A 19,038-nucleotide genomic window follows, 5' to 3' on the forward strand; every position below is an offset into this window, starting at 1 on the left:
AGGCTATTATCACGGTATTTTTGTAACTTTATGTTAATGCTACATTAACTCATGTATATATCCTTATCATTTGTCTTAACTGTTTTTAGTCTTACATTTAAATTATGATTACAAAGTGACATATTTGACTAAATACAATTTGAAATTTCTGTGTGTAAAATAAATAATGCCACAAAAACGGAAACAATAACGGTGAAAATTACTTGCAGCAAACTGATAAAGAATTAATATTTTAATTATAAAAGTGTTCAGAGAACTTTAGAAAAACATCTCATTTTAACCTCACACCAGTTCTATCATGTAGGCATTACTTATTATCTTGCTGTTTTAGTAAGAGTAACTTCCCAAAGTCCCATATCTACTACCTTGGGGTACAAAGAGCACGAATAGTAATTCCCTAAAAAATAAATGTAGCTAATAAATAAAAACATACAGAAATGATCAATATGTTCAGTAATAAAAGAAATCGAAGACTAAATGACATGCCATGAGTAAACAATAATCCAAAAAGTAAAATCTAATGAGTAAGATAAAAAATACTTATTGCTGCTAACATTGTAGATACATACAATCTGCTGGGAAAGAAATCTGGAAATATTAAACGAGAGCAAGAACAATACTGACAACTTCTGGCATCCTAACTTGAATGAAAAATAAGATCCAATATTGGGGGAAATAGCTATAGATACCAGTATGTTCACTGCAGTATTACTTATATAAGACAACTATTAGAAAAACATGTTAGTACATAGTGGTATATTTTACAACTAATTTTTCCTCTCATTAGCTAGAGTAGTTTGGTAAGCTTCCAGCTACAAGTTAGAATCACAACTCAGAGCTGAGAAACTTTACAGGCTAGGAGAGAGTGGAATGATACATTAAAAATTCTGACAGACAAAAACTTTCAGCCAAGAATACTCTATCCAGCGAAAATATTGTTCAGATATGATGGAGAAATAAAAACTTTCCCAGATAAACAAGAGCTAAGGGAGTTCACTGCCACAAGACACCCCGTCGCCCCCACAAGAAATGATCAAGAAGGCCCTCATTCCTGAAAAAAAAAATAAAGGGGTTACAAAGCCTTGAGCAAGAAGAAAAATACGCAGACAAAATCAGAAAGATTGCAGCTTTCTATCAGAACAGGTTAGCAAACAATTATAACATTAAAGATAAAGGGAAGGAAAACATCAACAATAAATATAATCTCATCATTTTAACCACAAACTCACAACACAAGATGGAATGAGTTGACAGTAATAACTTAGAAGAGGAAGAGGAAAGGGATGGAATCAGCTTAGTCTAAGGAAATAAGAGGCTATCAGAAAATGGACTGTCTCATCTATGAGATTTTTTATACAAACCTCATGGTAACCATTAAAGAAATAATCAGAACAGAGACACAAATGATAAATAAAGAGAAAACTAAGAAAACCATCATAGAGAACTACCAAACTGAATTGGTAGTCTGAAAAACACAGGACGAGAAACAAGGGAAATGCAGAGGAACCAGAAAACGAGTGATAAAATGGCAGCATTAAGCCCTCATATATCAATAATCACTCTAAATGTAAATGGATTGAATTCTCCAATCAAAAGGCACAGAGCGGGTGGATGGAGTTAAAAAACAAGACCCAACAATATGCTCCCTCCAAGAAACACATCTCAGCTCTAGAGACAAACACAGGCTCCGAGGAAGGGATGGAAGACAATACTCCAAGCTAACGGCAAACAAAAGAAAGCAGGTGTTGCCATACTTACACCAGACAAAGTAGACTTCAAGACAAAACAGGTAATGAGAGACAAAGAGGGGCAGTATATAATGATAAAAGGGACACTCTTGAAGGTAAGACCTGAAACTATAAAACTCCTAGAAGAAAATATAGGGAGTACACTCTTTGACATCAGTCTTAGAAGGATCTTTTCGAATATTATGTCTACTCAGACAAGGGAAGCAAAAGAAAAAATAAACAAATGGGACTTCATCAGACGAAAGAGGTTCTGCAAGGCAAAGGAAACCAGGAACAAAACAAAAAGACAACCCACCAACTGAGAGAAAATATTTGTAAATCATATATCCTACAAGGGGTTAATCTCCAAAATATATAAAGAAGTCACACAACTGAACAACAAAAAAAATGAACAATCTGATCAAAAAATGGGCAGAGGATATGAACAGACATTTTTCCAAAGACATACAGATGGCCAATAGGCACATGAAAAGATGTTCAACATCACTAATCATCAGGGAAATGCAAATCAAAACTACAATGATATATCACCTTACACCTGTTAGAACGGCTATTATCACCAAGACAAAAAATAACAAATATTGGAGAGGATGTGGATAAAAGGGAACCCTCATACACTGCTGGTGGGAATGCAAACTGGTGCAGCCAGTATGGAAAACAGTATGGAGATTTCTCAAAAACTTAAAAATAGAAATGCCATATGACCCAGCTATCCCACTACTGGATATTTATCCAAAGAACTTGAAATCAACAATTCAAAGAGACTTATGCACCCCTATGTTCACTGCAGCATTATTCACTATAGCCAAGAAGTGGAAGCAACCCAAGTGTCCATCAACTGATGACTGGATCAAGAAGATGTGATATATATATACCATGGAATACTACTCAGCCATAAAAAAGACAAAATTGTCCCATTTGCAACAACACGGATGGACCTTGAGGGTATTATGTTAAGTGAAATAAGCCAGACAGAGAAAGACAAACACCGTATGATCTCACTCATATGTGGAAGATAAATTAACACACGGACAAAGAGAACAGTTTAGTGGTTACCAGAGGGAAAGGGGGCTGGGGAGTGGGCACAGGGGTGAAGGGGCACATTTATATGGTGACTGACAAATAATAATGTACAACTGAAATTTCACAATGTTATAAACTATTATGACCTCAATAAAAAAAAAAATTTAAAAAACCCAAAAAACTCAGAGCTGAAACAATAAGGACATATATTTTCTCATATAATGGAAAGTACAGAGGTATAACAGACTTCAGAGCTGGCTAATTCAGCAGATGAGAGATGTAATCAAGTACCAGATTTCTTTCTACCTCTCTTATTCACATTCCTGGCGTTGGCTGCATTTGTAGGCTGTTAGCAAGATGGTCATAGCAATTTCAAAATTCATACCCATATATGACAATGTTCAAAAGAAAAACCTTCCTTGTAAGGTTATCTTACAAAGAGCTTCCCTTCATATCTTATTGGCCAGACTGGGTCAAAGGGCTATTTGCAAAACTCATCAATGGCAAGAAGCATGTGCTTCAAACAGTGCTTCACAATAGTGGTCCTCATTCGAATAACCTGTGAATATTTTTTATACCGATGCAACTCACCTCCCCCACCCCTCTCCCATTCTCATTAAATTGGTCCAGGATGGAGATCAAGCACTAGTTTTTTTAAAAAGCTACTAAGGTGAGTCTAAGGTACTCTTCTAGAGACAAGATGGAGTAGATGCATTTCTCCCTATGCCTCCAGCTAAGTGAAACAAACAAACAAACAAAGACAAAAAACCAAACATTAAAAATAAGAAAACTGTGAAAGGTAAAAATAAGGTGGCAGTCTGGCTCTCTTTCTTTTCATTAAGGTAAAATTTTCATAATGCAAAATTAAAGTTTTAAAGTGTGCATTTTAAAATGTGCAATTCAGTGGCATTTAGTACATTCACAACTTTGTGCAACCATCTCTTCTATCTAGTTCCAAAACATTTTCACCACACCAAAAGAATACCATATCCATTAAATAGTATTCCTTTCCCTTTCCCCCAGGCCCCGGCAACCACTAATCTGCTTTCTGTCTCTATGGATCTACCTATCCTGGATACTTCATATATATACGGAATGGAACAATATGCGACCTTTTGTATCCGGCTTCTTTCTCTTAGTATGTTTTCAAGGTTCATCCATGTTGTACCATGTATCCACACTTAATTTCCTTTTCATGGTTAAATAATATTCCATTACATGGATATACCAAAATTTGTTTATCACTGATGGACATTTGGATTGTTTCTACCTTTTCGGTACTATGAATAATGCTGCCATGAACACTGGCGTACAGGTATCTGCTTGAGTATCTGATTTCAATTCTTTGGGTATATATGTAGCATGAAGTGGAATTGATGGATCATATGGAAATTCTGTTTAACTTTTTGACAAACCACCAAACTCCTTTCCACAGTAGCCGTATCTTTTTATATTACCACCAGCAATGCATGAGGATTCTAATTTTCCACATCCCAGCCAACATCTGTTATTTTCTATTCTTTTGATTAAAGCCATCCCAGTGGGTATGAAGTGGTACTTCATTGTGGTTTTGATTTGTATTTCCAAAATAACTAGTGATGTTGAGCATTTTCTTCATGTGCTTGATGGCCATTTGTCTATCTTTGGAGAAATATCTGATCAAGTCCTTTGCCCATTTTTTAAAATTGGGTTGATAATCTTTTTGTTGCTGAGTTCTAAGAGTTCTATTTATATTCTGGATGCTAGACTCTCGTTGAATATATAATTTGCAAATATTTTCTTCCATTTTGTAGGCTGTCTTTTCACTTTCTTGATCATATACTTGGATACGCAAAAGTTTTTAATTTTTGTAAAGCCCAATTTATTCATTTTCTTTCTTTTGATGTTTGTGCTTTTGGTGTCATATCCAAGAATTTATTGCTAAATCCAAGGTCATGAAGAATTACCCATGTATTTTCTTCTGAAAGTTATATAGTTTTAGCTCTTACATGTAGTTCTTTCAGCCTTTTTGAGTTTATTTTTTGTATATAGTAGGTATATACCTAGTAGGGACGCAATTTCATTCTTTTGCATGTGGATGTCTAGTTGTCCAAGCACCATTTGCTGAAGAAACTAATCTTTCCCCACTGAATGCTCTTGGTAAAATCTGTTGACCATAAATGAATGGGTTTATTTCTAGACACTCAATCATGGGTTTTCTTTTCACCTCCCATATACCATAGACTTGGTGCTGGAGAGTCTTACAACCCAGAAGTGTGAACAGGCACTAAGGAAAAGACACCAAGAAAATCCTGCGTTCTCTAGCCAAATGATTAGGAAAAGAGTATCTAGCAAAGCAGAAACCCGATAAAGCTGACCCTACTCCTGCCAAACCCAATGGAAAAAACTGAGCTTGTCTTTAGCAGTGCCATGGAAATCAAGTAGGGAACCTAGAATTCTAGTGTCTCCTGGTACTAGCTGGCAGCAAGTGGGAAGTCTGGTCTTCTACCTTCTGCCAACCCATAGCCAGCTGCAATACAAAAGTATCTCCTCAGAGGTGGTATCAGCAGAAGTTGAGTGCATAGTCTGAACCTTCATCTCAGTCCCGTGGTAACAGGCAGTACTTGGCTTCCTCCATTGGGATGATGACAGCAGAAGCCTACCTAGACTTCCACTACCACCACCACTCAGATGTAGCAGGTGGGATCTGCCAAACAGAGAGGAGGAGGAGGATTTGGGAGAGAAGGTAGCTAGAAAAAGGGATAAACCTTGAAATAACATCCTAGACAGATAACAATAAGAACCACATGTGAAATTGACCAAAATTACAAGAGCAAAAGGTTTAAAAATTCAACTACAGTGTGGAATACAGGCATGGTTTCAGTTAGGTTTCTGGATAACACACACAAAGTAGACCAGAATAGTAATGCAAAGGTTCTGGAAACCAAATTATCATTAGAACCACAACCCACAAAAGCAGGCCATGACCAAATATGCTACCAGGGTGACTCTCTGCTACAAAAAAGATTGAATACAAATATGATCTAAAGTCTCCTAATATATTGCCCAAAATGTCCAGGATACTATCTAAAATTACTCATCATACAGAGGGCCAGGAAAATCTCAATTAGAATGAGAAAAATAATCAACAGGTACCAACATTGACATGACTCAGATGTTGGAATTATCTGACAGGAATTTTGAAGCAGATATCATAAAAATGTTTCAATGAACCATTATGAATGCTGTTAAAAAAAAAAAGAAAATTAAAAAAAATAGAATATTTCTGTAAAAAAAGAGAAGATATAAAAGAGCCAAATGAAAATTTTGTAACTGAAAAAAAATACAGAAATAGAAATAAAAACTGACCACATGTACTCAACAGAAGAACAAAGATGAGGAAGAAAAGAATCAATGAATTTCAAGACAGAGCTATATAAATTACCCAATCTAAACAACACAGAGAAAATAGACTGAAAAAAAGAAAATGACCAAAACTTCAGAGACTTGTGGGACAAAAAAAAAAAAAAAATATATATATATATATAAAACAATCATGTTACACTAGAGTTCCTAATAAAAAGGGAAAGAGTTTCAGGATGATAAAGTATTTGAGGAAGTATCAGTTGAAATTTTCACAAAAACACAGATTCAAGAATCTAAGTGAACTCCAAACAAAATGAATCCAAACAAATCCACCCCAAGACACATCATCAACTACTAAAAACAAAAGAAAAAGGAAAGAACTTTGAAAATGAATCTTGAAAATTTTAGAAAAAGAATTAGACATTTACCTATAGAGAATAACAATTTCAATTAGAACAGATTTTTCATCTGCAACCATAAGGCCAGAAGAAGTGGCACAACATTTTCCAGGTGCTGAAAGAAAAGAACTATCAACTCAGAATTCTCTGTTTCTTAAGAGAAAATACTTTATAGGAATGAAGGGTAAATAATGACATTCTCAGCAAAAAGAAAATTTAAGGGAATTTATCACCAACAGACTGTTACTAAAAGAATGCCTAAAAAAAGTTGTCCAACCAGAAAGGAAATAATAATACGAAGAAACCTGGAAAAACAGAAAAGAAGAAAGAACAAGGGAACGGGAGAAATTGGGGAAAATATAAAAGCCTATGCTTCTCTTCAGGATTAAATTACGTTTGATGGTTAAAGCAAAAAGTTTAACTTTATCTGATATGCTGCACAATGCATGCAAAGGAAAAATTTTAAGACAATTATAAAGAGGGGAAGGTAAAGGTTTCTATACTTCACTGAAGGTGGTAAACTGTTGTTACCAATAAACTACGATAATTTATATATGTAAAACGTAATAACAAGAGCAACCACCAACAAACCTCAACAACACATCCATTAACAGGATCAAACTGACATTTTACAGGTCATTCTACTCAACAACAGAATACCCATTCTCTTCAAGTGTCTATGGAACATTCACAAGACAGACCATATCCTGGGTCATAAAACAAACCTTACCAAATTGAAAACAACTGAAATTATACAGAAATAAAAATAAAAAATGATAACAGAAAGATAAAAAGAAAAGTTTAGAAATGAAACACTTGGAAATTAAAGAACACATTTCTAAGTAATCCACAAGATAAAGAGGAGTCAGGGAAATAAAAAATACAATAAAATGAATTTTTAAAAACATGCAACATATCAAAATTTGGCTGTGGGATACAGCCAAAGCAGTGCTGAAAGGAAAATTTATAGACCTAAAAGTGTACATCAGGAAAAAAGGAAAGGTCTCTAAACAATAGTCTAAACTCTCTCCTAGCAAAAACTAGAAAAAGAGCAAAATAAACAGAAGAAAAGAAGTAATACAGGTAAGAGCAGAAATCTACAGAAATCCGGTTCTTTGAGAAGATCAATAAAATTAAAAAACTTCTAGCAAGAGTAATAAAGAAAAAAAGAGAGAGGAAATACAAATTACCAATAACAGAATTAAAACTGAGGATATCACTACATACTCCAAAAACATTCACAAGGTTATTTATACATATAAATCTGACAACTTGGATGAAATAGACTAACACCTGAAAAAGAAAAAACCTACTAAAATTTACCTAATATGAAACAGATACTTTGAATAGCTGTGTAATTATTTTTTAAATGAAATAATACTTTAAAACAAACAAACAAACAAACAAAAACCTCCCCCCAAATGAAATTTCCTGGCCTGATGATTTCACTGGAAAATTCCAAGAAACATTTAAATAAGAATTAAGAACAATTCTATCATTCTACCTCCAGAAAATCAACTCACTCTATGAAACCAGTATTACCCTGATATCAAAGCCAGACAAAGACAGTACAAAAAAAAGAAAGCTACAGACAAATATTCCTTATGAACATAGATGAAAAATTCCTCAATAAAATATTAGCACATGGAATTGAGCAATATCTCAAAAGGATTATACACAATGACTAAGCAGGATTTTCCAGAGATGCAAGCTGGCTCAATGCTCAAAAATCAATCAGGTAAGGATGCTAAGAAAGCAGCTCCATGGACCTGCTCCCCAGCAAAACAACTATTGCTGGTGAAAATAATTAAAAAACAAACAAAAACAAAAAACCCAAGAATTTAGTCTCAGGGAATTGTCCTAAGAGCATACAACAAATCAAACAGCATTTATTCAAGAAATTCTACTAAATCTTGATAACAATAGTGAGAGTCTCTGGCACTTAAGCCATGATCCACTTTTTCTCTCTTCTTCCCAGGCCAACAGCTCCACTCCAGGCAAGTATGGCAAAGACGGAATTTCCTCCATCCTCAGATCCTAGTCAAGGGATACAGTGTCTCTGCAGGGGGACAGGCTGCCAGCATTTCTCATGCATCACAACTCCTTGTTACAGAGTTTAAATCACAGGATGGGTGGCCAAGAAGTTGGGGACCTCCAACCAGCCCTGACTCATAGGGCAGAGACTGTATACCTTAATCATAGGAAGAAAAAAATACTGAAGCCATGAGGCAGATGAGAAGGCCCATGGTCAGAATGAAGGGTAAGAAAACAGCTGATGGAGAATCCTGACATGTACCAAAATTCCCAGTAGGTAGAAGAGTGACTGTCAAAGAAGGCAACCAGTAAATATATAGTCAGTTGAATAAGCAAATAAGTGACTGATAAAATGGCCTAAATTTTAAAGTCCATATTGCTTTTAGTCCCCTTGCAGGCATTCCTGGGCCTTCAGTTTTTCTTACTTCACAAGAGGACCAGTTAGAGAGCAAGGCATTTTTAAATCTTTAAAACACAAGGGATAGTATATCTGCGGAGAAACTAATTCATTGGAAATAGTTTCTCTAAAGACGAAGAGACTGTCTCTAAGAGAACTTATTTAGGTTTATCACTAGAACTTTAAGTCAGTAACAACTGCTAGGCAAAACTGAGATTCTTGTTGGCAGGCCAAGCACAAGGACAGATGTGTTAGACAAGTTTGTAGGAAACACTAAGCAGCAGTTATATAGACCTATGGCAGGGAAGAATACTTTGGAGGGTAGTATGGTAAAATGGAAATAGCAAATAGGCCAAGCCCTCATTTGGCCAGTTAGTAAGTAGTCTTGGGTGGATTTTGTTTACACCTAGGCCAGTTTCATCAACTCTAACCTAAGGGATAGACTAGATCAGAGTTACAGACGATCCTGTGTAGTGCCTAGGGCTCAGTGAGCGTACTTAGGTTTAGGGGCTGATGCACTGGGGGAGAAAAGTCCAAGAAGGCCAAATTTGGGCTTCCTGCTTCAACCACAGCAACTGTAACTGGTCCATTACACCCACCCACCTCCCCCCCAACACATATAAACATGTCTGTGCGTGAGTGTGGTGTCCGTGTGTGCGTATACCTGGAAAAAAAGGATTCCATATTTTAAATGTCTGAAAACAACTAGATTAGATTATCTCTGAGCTTCTTTCTGGCTCTAAGATTCCTTATTTCCTAAGATGCCCTCCTGAAGATGGAAAGAAGGAACACTTTCACATGAGAAAAAAGACAATTATATAATAGGTTAGGCAGGTCAGAAAGACTGAAAGGCTTTGGACTTCCAGTACCTCCCTAAATGAAGAATACACCATAGGAATAGATTTTCATTAGGGTTTGGAGAAAGGAGAGATTCTTGAGAGACAACAACAACTTTAAGAGATAACATAAACACACTGATTTTGATAAAGGAGGTTACTTACTGATGGACAACGTAAGAGCTAGTAGTGGCTTAAGAAAGTGTCAATAGGTTCTTTTTTCTGCCTGAAACTAATTTATAAAACAGGAGGAGGGGAAATCAACTAATATGGTACTCCAAATATAAAGTATGGTTTCTGCAAGTGAAAAACTGAAAATTGTTTCTATATGGAAGTCAGTGGAAAAGTTTTCACATAAAGAGAAAGAGCCCCCAGAAGTAAGTGTTATGGCTAACAAAGTTAATAATAATAGCCAATACTCGCTGAATACTTACTATGCCAGGCCCTGCTGTAAGTGTACATGTATTGACTCATTTAACTACCATAACAACCCTATAACGTAGGTGCTATTAAGACTCTTTAAAGATGAAGAAACTGAGGCACATAGAGGAAACACAGGTTTCCAAAGACCACACAGGCAGTAAGTGGCAGTCTACAGTCTACCAAAGGTTATCTGGTCTGGCTCAAGAGTCCCTGCTTATAGCCACTATACAATACTTTGCTTCAAAGAATTATTTCGCTGTTGTCAACAACAGAAGACTATTTATATGTAGTCTTTCCATCTGAAAGGGAAATTATTTAAGCTGACAATACACAATTGCTTTGTATAGCCTATTTGAAAATACCAACTTCCCTTTCCAGATACGGCAGACTAGATAATCTAAAAGCTCTCTACAACAAAATCCCTAGGGATGCTGGATAAAATGTAGTAAACATTCTTTTACTTACATAGCTAAGCTGTAAAGGAATCTCCAGCAGAGAGAAACGAAGAAATAGAAAACTTAAGAAGTAGCTGACTGTAAACTGTGCTAGGGCTGCCCTGGAAAGGCTTGTTAAAGAATAAGCAGTCTAGTTTTATCACACACAGGTGAGACAATGAGTAGGACATGGGCTCAAATAACACGAGACACAGAACTAAGATTTTCCCATTGAAACCCTGGACCCTAGATGGCAACATTCTTAGTGAAAGGTAGAATAGGGGTGAAAAAATCCTCCCACCAGCCCAGAATGAGATCAAAAAAGTTTTTCTGCCTCCACCTGTGATCTGGGTGAAGAAGTCTCCCCTGAAAACTCACAACCACAAGATGGCTCTCAAATGGGTTTAAAGTTTGATTTTATATTATCTATTGTTTGTAGAACCCCAAAGCTGAAAAATTAGGATAAAAAATTAGTCCTGGCTAAAAACATCTCGCAAGGAACACATCCTTAACCCAGACTACAGATGATTCCCAGAGTTAATGTTTATCTGAAGACAAGGTCACAATACAAAATTATAAAACACAAGAGGAATCAAGAGCAAGTCAGCAGAGGTGAATCACATCCCTTTAGAACTTCAAATAATAGAACTATACAGACCATAAACTTAAATTATTAAAAGTATTAAAAACATAAAAGGATTTTCTCTATCCAATATAAAGACTTATTTATAAAGCTAAAATAATTAAAACAGTGTGGATTGGCAAAAGACAGACCAAGAGACCGTAAGGACAGGAGAAAGAGCCCAGCAAATAGACCCACACAAACTTTATTTTCAACAAAGTAGTACTAAAGAGCAGTGGGAAAAGGAAAGTCTTTTCAGTAAGATGACAAGGAGCCAAGTGGATATCCATATGGAAAGAATAAAACTTAACCAAAATAAAAACTTCACCATACCCCAAAATTACTTAGAGGTCGATTAAAAAGATTAACAACACACAAACCTCTGACAGGACTGAACAAGAATAATGAAAAAAGCAAATTAACAACAATAAAAAAAAATACAAAGGGAAACAGAACCACAGACAGAGCATACAGACCTATAACAATGAGAGAAAATCAGTAAGCAGTTTAAAATCTCACACATAAAAGACACCAAACATAGACAGCTTTGCCAATTCTGTGAAGTTCTAACAACTTTCAAAGAATACACACTCTCCAATTTACCTAAACTATTCCAAAGAACAGAAAAGCAGGGAATGTTACCCAATTACTCTTATGATTCTAATTCAAGAGGGAATAACAGTAAAGAACATATAAGGCAAATCACACTAATGAACAGAGATGCAAAAATCTCAAATAAAATATTAGCAAACTAAATTTGGCATCATGGCAAAAAAAAAGAAACGGGGATTTTGTGGAGCATTTACTATCACAAAAACTATATATGTAATTAATAATTTACCACTAATATAATTCATAATTTAACATTATGTAGTTAATATAGTCAAATAAAACCATATGAAAACAAATTTTGATTCCTATCCCACATTATAATGAAAAATCCAAGATGAATTTAAAGCACAATTACAAAATTTCTGGAAGGAATTATATGAGAATATCTTTTCACAGTGGGGAAAGCTTTCTTACAAAAAGATCTCCAAGTATGAATAATAAAAGAAAAAAAGTAGATAAATCTGACCATATTAAAATGAAAACTTTCTGCGTAAATAAAGATACCATAAACATGACTTCTATTTCTGGCAGTATAGGAGATTATATAAACTCTAGAAAAATCCTTTCAAATGCAATTAAATTACTAGGTTAAAATATTTCCAAAAAATTTTTTGTTTTAATCTGCTACTAAGCTAGTATTTAAAAAGGTAGAAACAAAGATCCAAAGCAAAGTGAAATCAAGAAGCCTGGCTACTGAGAAATGCTAAAGTCAGTTTCTAGCCCTTAGGTTTTCTAGCTTCTACTCTGACCACAGGATACATATGGCAATCAGAAGTGATACCAGGTCTATTCAGGGTGGAAATATAACAAGAGACTCACAAACTTTAAATTGGCTATTTTACTCACAGAGTAAAAGTAAAGAATAAAAAAATCATGCCATGCAGAATGGCACAGAAAAACAAAAAAAGAAATAAAAAAGTAAAAATAAAACTCGCCTATCTGGCCAGAATTCATGTTATGATGTGGTCTGAGAACTCCAAGTTAAAAACATAAACTTAAAAGTGATCCTGGGATGATGAAGCCCAGGTGACTGGCAAAAACAAATAAAAGTCTTCTCTGGAGGAAATCAATTGTCAATCAGGACTGAAACTGGCAGAGAGGATATAAAAAATATGACCCAACTGTACGCTATCTCCAAGAAACTCCAAATATAAAGATATAGGTAGGCTGAAAGTAAATGATGAAAAAGATAAATTAGGTAAACATTAATCAAAAGAAAGGAGGAATGCCCATACAAATATCAGATAAAATAGACTTGAAAGAAAAAAAATTTACCAGAGACAAAGACATTATAGAATGACAAAAGGGCCAATCCATCAACAAGACATAGCAATCCTAAATATGTCTGCACCAAAATAATCTTGAAAAAGAAGAACAAATATTGGAGAACTCACACTGCCCAATTTCAAAACTTACTATGAAACTACAGATATCAAGACAATGTGGTACTCACATAAGGATAGACGCTGGAATAGAAAATAATACAGAACTGAAGAGTCTAGAAATAAACTATTACATTTACTGTGGACTGGTTTGTGACAAGGGTGTCAAAGCAATTCAAACAGGAATGAATTGTTTTTTCAAAAAATGATGCTGGGACAATTGGACATCTACTTGCAAAAGAATTAAATTGGACCCCTAACTCATACCATATAAAAAAATGAACTCCAAATGGACCATAAACCTAAAAGTAATAGCTAGAACTATAAAAGTCTTCGAGGAAAACACAGGAGTAATCTTTGTGACAATGAACCAGGCAATGGTATTTTAGATATGACACCAAAAGAACACGTGACAGGAAAAAAAGATAAATTGGAATTCATCAAAAATTAAAACTTTTGGGTTTCAAAGGATACCATCAAGAAAGAGAAAAGACAATGCATGGAATGAGGGAAAATATTTGCAAATCATATCTGATAAATGACTTGAATCCAGAATATATAAAGAATTTTTACTACTCAACAATGAAAAGGAAAATAGTTATAAAATGGGCAAGGGATTTGAACAGACATTTCTCCAAAGAAGATATACAAATGACCAATAAGCTCACAAAAAGATTAAAAGTTAAAGGAGAGGAAAAAGATACAGAAAGCAGAGGCCAGCCCTGTGGCATAGTGGTTAAGTTTGGCATGCTCCACTTCAGCAGCCCAGGTTCGTGGGTTCGGATCCCAGGCACAGACCTACACCACTAGTCAGTCATGCTGTGGCAGTAACCCACATCCAAAATAGAGGAAGACTGTCCCAGATGTCAAAGCTAATCTTCCTCAAGCAAAAAAAAGAGGAAGATTGGCAACAGATGTTAGTTAGGGCAAATATTCCTCACCACACAAATAAAAAGATACAGAAAGCAAATACCAATCAAAGAAAGCTGGTAGAAATTCTTATATCAAATAAAATAGATTTTAAGGAAAAAACAACGCTAAGTATCAAGAAAATCATCATACTACATAATGATAAAATGTGCAATTTGCCTAAACAATATAGCAATTCTTAACTTGTATGCTCCAAATAAAGTAGTCTCAAAAATACGTAGTGTCAACCACAATGAAATACCACTTCACACCTACTAAGATGGCTATAACTTTCTTAAAAAGTGATGGCAAATACATGGAGAAATTGGCACCCTTGTACATTGCTGGTGGGAATGTAAAATGGTGCAGCCATTATGGAAAACAGTTGGGCTTAGTTTCTCAAAAACTAAGCAAAATTATCATATGATCCAAAAGTTAAAAGTCCTTTAACTTGTAACAGAGACTTGAATAGATACTTGTATACCAACGTTCACTGCAGCATTATTCACAATAGGCGAAAGACGGAAACAACCCAAGTGTCCATCAACATATGAAGGGATAAACAAAATGCAGCATATCCACAAAATGGAATATTATTCAGGAATAAAAACGAATGAAGTTCTGATACATGCTACATGCAACAGTGAAACATTATGCTAAGTGAAATAAGCCATACATAAAAGGACAGCTATTGTATGATTCTACTTATATGAGATATCTGGAATACGCAAATTCACAGATTTGGGGGTCAGGGGAAAATGGGGAGTTATTGCTCGATGGTTAGAGTTTCTGTTTGGAGTGAGGAAAGTTTTGGAAATAGTATGATGGTTGCAAAACAGTGTAAATGTAATTAATGCCACTGAATTGTATACTTAAAAATAGCTAAAGTAGTAAATTTTAAGTTATATATATTACAACAATATTTAAAAATTAATATTGTAAGGTACCAAAACCCACAGAATTGTACACTTTAAGGATGAACTGTACATTTTAAATGTGAATTATATTTCAAGAAAGCTGTTAAAAAACACATAGTATAAAAAGTTGACAAGTCCTATAAGGAGAAATTGATAAATCTTCCCTCAAAGGAGATTTTAGCAAAGGGAAACAAAATTACTGACAAACTACAGAAAGAGTGAGATAAGAACTGGAAACCTAACTGATCAATAATGATATGGAAAAACAAATCACACAAATAAAGCACAATGAAGAAAGTACAACAAAATTCTTTTCTACTTCTAGTGTACTTAGTGTTTGTTTTTTAATACATTGAAGGAAATGATCATATGGTTTTTCTCCTTTATTCTATTAATGCAGCAAAGTACATTTTGCATTCTTGGAATAAACCTAACTTGGTATTAACACGTTTATGAGTATGTGTGTGCATGTGTGGATTTAATTTGCTAATAATTTGTTGGAAAATTATGCAATTTCTGTTCATGAGAGACTGATCTATAATATTCCTTTATTGTATAATATCATTATACAATGGTTGCTGTTAATGTGTTAATGCTGTTAATATGAAGGTTATGCTGGTCTCATAAAATTAGTTGTGAAAGGTTACTTCTCTTTTTATTCTCTGCAGGAGTGTGTGAGATTGGTGTTATTTTTCAAATGCTGGAAAAATTCATTAGCAGAAAGTAAAACTACCACGAGATACTACAACACAAGCACCAGAATGGCTAAAATTTAAAAATACCAAGCGCTGGTGAGGATGTGGAACAAATGTAACTCTCAAACTGCTGGTGGAAGTGTACATACATATAATCACTTTGGAAAACTGTTTCTCCATATCTGATCCAGCATTTCCATTCTTAAGATATCTGCCCAACAGAAGTACATACATACACACACACACATATATATGTCCACCAATGTATGTACAACAATTGTTTAGAGCTGTAGTATTCATAGTAGCCCCAAAATGTAAACAAACCAAGGGTCCACAAACAGTAGATGATAAATTTTGGTATATTGACGCAATGATGTCTCAGTATCTATTGCTGTAAGGTAAACACACTAAAAGGTTTTTTTACAAGTGTTAATCTCTCTCATGCTTCTGTGGGTTGATTGGGCCCAGGCTGTGGTTCTCACTTGTTGTTGCAGTTAGACGGCAGTTATTAAAGTCATCTTAAGTTTGACCGGACTGACATACAAGATGGCTCACTCACGTGGCTGGCTACTGATGCTGACTGTTGGCTGGAAGATCAGCTGGGGCTGATAACCAGAAGGCCTACATATATGGACTCTCCACATAGTATGGATTTCTCACAGCATGACAGCTGGATTCTGAGATGGACTGTTCTAGGAGTGGGTATTCTAAGAGACTCAACTAGAAGGTGGAAGGCTTCCTATTACTGGGAGTCACAAAGAGTCTCTTTACTGTCATGGACAAAAATGAGTCACAAAGGCTGGGCAAAATTCAGGGATGACGGACTCTACAATGGCGTGAATACCAGGAGGTGTGGTTCATTGGGAGGCCATCTTTGAAGACTAGCTACCGCAAATGGAATATTATATAGCAATGGGGAAAAAAGGGAAATATTTAGATTGAACCCTATAAATGAAATTGCTGACATTATGACATATAAAAATAGCATTTTCACATGGTTTATTCTAGTAATGTTCAAAAACAGAACAAATCTGTGGTGGTAGATGTCAGAACGGTGACTACTTTAGGCAAGGAACGAATAATAACAGGGAGGAATACAAGGGATGCTTCTAAAGCGCTGGTAATATTCTATATCTCGATCCAATGGCCATTTCACAGAAGATTTCACTTTGTAATTCTTATCAATCTTACATTTAAGATTTGATTTTTACTGTACATACGCTATACTTCAAATAAAAAGTTACTTCTGCCCCACATGCACTGCCAAAATCCTCAATGAAATACCAGTTCATACTCATTCAGAATGGGAAAACTTTTTTTGTTTAACCAAGGAAAATTAGCAAGTAAATGGCCCAATGGGAACTCTCATGTAGTCTGATACACACAAAACTTGCAAATTTCACTTGGCATACTAGAAATTCCCTACTTCAAAATTAGTACCTGGAAACATCCCACTTTCCCACTTTGCCTTCCGTTAAAGCTGAACTCAGATTTTTTTCATGTGGAGATGACAGACTTGTGCATTGGTTTGTCTTAATTTAATCATTCCCATTTATCCAGTGTGTGATTAATATGCAAATATACAATGCCAAATATCAATTTAGGAAGCAAATGTTTGTGTATGGGAGTGTGTTTAGGGACAAAACAAAATCTCCTGACTTTCAACTTTCAGAAGTAAAAAAATCCTAATGGGTGGAAAACTGCAGCTAAAAGATTTTTTTTTTTTTTTGTGAGGAAGATCAGCCCTGAGCTAACATCCATGCTAATCCTTCTTTTTGCTGAGGAAGACCGGCTCTGAGCTAACATCTATTGCCAATCCTCCTCCTTTTTTTTCCCCAAAGCCCCAGTAGATAGTTGTATGTCATAGTTGCACATCCTTCTAGTTGCTGTACATGGGACACGGCCTCACCATGGCTGGAGAAGCGGTGCGTCGGTGCGCGCCCAGGATCCGAACCCGGGCTGCCAGTATCGGAGCGCGCGCACTTAACCGCTAAGCCATGGGGCCGGCCCCTAAAAGATTTTTAAAAATTAATTTATTCATCAAAAAATGTTTATTAAACACTATCTTTAAGAGAACAGTTTCTCAACCAACCTTGGCACTATTGACATTTTGTGTTAGATAATTCTCTACTGTGGGGGCTGGGGGGGTCTATCCCATGTATTGTAGAACATTTAGCAGTATGCCTGGTTTCTCCCCACTAGATGCCAGTAGCTCCTACCCAATGGTGACAACAAGAAATGTTCTGACACTGCCAAATGTCCTCTGGGAAAGAGGGAGTGGGTACAAAATCAGCCCCATTTGAGAATCACTGCTATAGAGGTACATTTATTGTTCTGGGTATAAGCTGAAAACCTCTTGCTAAAGACTACCCTTGTAAAACTATAAATTAGTTTCTCATTCAGCTGTAGAAAAACACTAAACAGAAAACCCTACTCTCTGTGTGAGGAGAACAGTAAGAAAAATACAGCTGGGATTTAACATGGATTTTGATTCTGTCCCATTTAGCATGCAACAAACAAACAGGAAAATGTGCACTATAAATAATGGCTAATTATAGAACATTAATGAGGCCAAGACAGTCTCCATCCCTCTCAACTGTTTCTCTCTAAGGCCAGAGACTACACGCATCAAAATCATCTTGCATACTCATTTAAAACATAGATTCCTGGGCCCCAACACAGATCTATGAAATTGAGGTGTGGAGGCAGCAATCTGAACTTGTAATAAGCCTTCCTTAAGAGCCCACCATTAAATTCCTATGCATACAAAAATACACGTAAAACAGCACCACAGACTACTTATCACCAATCTTTCACTATCACAACTTTTAGTATGCTTTAATTTGTGTCACTGATTACAAGGAGACACAGAGAAGGAACAGAAGACGTCCAACTGATGGCAAATAGTATGGAAGACAAAAACACCAGTCTGACAGGTCAAAGGCCCAGGATTCTAGTCTTGGTTCTACCATTTACTTGGCATGTAGTTATGGGCAAGGCACAAAATCCCTGGGTTTGAATTCTCTGTAAGAAAGAGATGATTGCCATACCACATTGTTATTGACAAGAAGAACCAAAAACAGATGTGAAAGCTCTGAGGAAATAATACAGCACCAATATGAAAGACCAGTATTACTTAACAGATATTAAGGCAAAGCTACAACTGAGAGCCATATTCCAGTAAAATTATCCAATGCAATATTAATGAAAAAAACCTGTTTCTACAGAAACATATCCTAAATATTATTCACAACTATTAAAAA

At 35.5% G+C, this 19,038-nt stretch overlaps 1 protein-coding gene across 6 annotated transcripts in view; it reads right to left on the reverse strand.

The window, feature by feature from the left end:
• Positions 1–19,038, reverse strand: part of PTPN4 (protein tyrosine phosphatase non-receptor type 4) — a 214,022-nt gene that overhangs the window by 125,139 nt on the left and 69,845 nt on the right. The window lies entirely within an intron of this gene.

Source organism: Ceratotherium simum, chromosome 9 (genome assembly GCF_057802395.1).
Source record: "Ceratotherium simum simum isolate JZ-2026a chromosome 9, ASM5780239v1, whole genome shotgun sequence".
Classification (NCBI taxonomy): domain Eukaryota; kingdom Metazoa; phylum Chordata; class Mammalia; order Perissodactyla; family Rhinocerotidae; genus Ceratotherium; species Ceratotherium simum.